Source organism: Carassius auratus, unplaced genomic scaffold (genome assembly GCF_003368295.1).
Source record: "Carassius auratus strain Wakin unplaced genomic scaffold, ASM336829v1 scaf_tig00217591, whole genome shotgun sequence".
Classification (NCBI taxonomy): Eukaryota; Metazoa; Chordata; class Actinopteri; order Cypriniformes; family Cyprinidae; genus Carassius; species Carassius auratus.
In genome coordinates, this window is record NW_020529135.1 from 90,492 (window position 1) to 92,441 (window position 1,950).

Genomic DNA, 1,950 nt, shown 5'->3' on the forward strand with positions numbered 1-1,950 from the left:
TCCATCCCTCATGACCTCATTTAATCATGACCTCTTCCCTCAAGTATATTTATTTTAAAAATTTAAATGTGTTAGAAGTTCAATACACATAATCTTATGTTAGGGATCTATATAGGGCCTTGAAAGCATCTAGCTCAGGGATTCCTTTACATTGTTCGGTTCCGGCAACAGAGCCCCTGCAACAGGGCAACTGGGTGACAGTGAGGCGGCATAGTCGTGGGTCAAAACACACTCTTCTGTTCAGATTGTTAATGGAGATGATGATTTTGCAATTGTACTGTCTTGATTAATGCTTAATTTGCTATAAACAGATGTACTGTAACCTAAGTAGTAGTAATGCTTTTGCTTAAGTACAAAGATGTAACCCGGTGATGAATGCTATATGGAAAATGTATTTTGTAACTTCACTAACATTAAGAAAACTGCTTACTTGCATGAAATGTATGTAGTGACTGATTTAGAGTAGACACACGTATGTATTTGAAATAAGTTTTATGATAAACGGACAATATAGTAGTTAAGGTTTATATCACGGACGGTTCAGAGGAAAAAGAAGAGGAAAATGGCTAAAGCAATGCGAAGTAAACAACTGAAAGCCTCGGCAGAGGAGTTGGCAGCACTCCAGGTGATGACATCAGAAGAACCAGCATTCGAATCTGGGTATAAAAGACTGCGAGAGAGACTCGACGGACAGATACTGAACAAGCACAGTATCCCTCGATGCCTTATACCAGCTGATTATACCTTGATTTTGTAACTTTACTATTGTACGCTGATATAACTTTTGTTAACTTTAATAAAACGTGTATTTTATTAATGACAAGTTATGGTCTGCAAGAGTAGTAATTTAAGAGCCGTAAGCAAGAACTGACCACAGGGAAGTCTACTGAGCAAGTTTTAAGTATTTTTGAAATGCTTATAGTTTTGTCCAGGGTCGACTTTCCTTAACTACCTAAGAATAATAAAGAAACAGGTAAAAGGTGTATAGATATAGGAGACACCATAAAACATGGAGCCAAACGTGCTTTAATTGTCTAATTGCTGGCCAGAATTAGACAATTGAGCGCTTGCCTAATAGAGTAAGCGTAGTTAGGCTTACGGTTAAATAACTGAGGTACTATATAAATTACTACATAAAAGATGACTAAGCGGTGAGAAAGCCCAGAAAGGGCAGAAATAGAAGAAACACCCGGAAAGGGTGGACCAGTATTTGCGAATACAGCCCAGAAAGGGTAGAAGCTTACTGTTATGAATACAGCCCAGAAAAGGCAGAAGCTTACTGTTATGAATACAGCCCAGAAAGGGCAGAAGCTTACTGTTATGAATACAGCCCAGAAAGGGTAGAATCTTACTGTTGTGAATACAGCCCAGAAAAGGTAAAAGCTTACTGTTATGAATACAGCCCAGAAAGGGTAGAAGCTTACTGTTATGAATACAGCCCAGAAAGGGTAGAAGCTTACTGTTATGAATACAGCCCAGAAAGGGTAGAAGCTTACTGTAATGAATACAGCCCAAAAAGGGCAGAAGCTTACTGTTATGAATACAGCCCAGAAAGGGTAAAAGCCTAATGTTATTAATACAGCCCAGAAAGGGCAAATGGTTACTGTTAAATAGCCCAGAAAGGGCAGCCCAGAAAGGGTTAAATGTGCACATAAAGAAATAAAGAGTGAAGATAACAGTAACAGGCCTATAACAAGGCAAAAGAAACCGCTAAGTAGAGTCATATTAAAGAGGCTAAGCAATGGCAGCAAAAGCTAAAGAAAAATCCAGCAATAATTTTATTCAAGCATAAACATGAGGTGATTCTTGTGTATTAGGATGGCAGAAACTAGCCTTACAGGCAGAGACATCCGTCCAGGTGACGGACCCAGGAGAATTACTACTTTGGCTTCCCACCAAGGAGGGGCTGCAGTTAGGAAACTTCACGGAAAGTGAAGTGGGTCTAGCAGT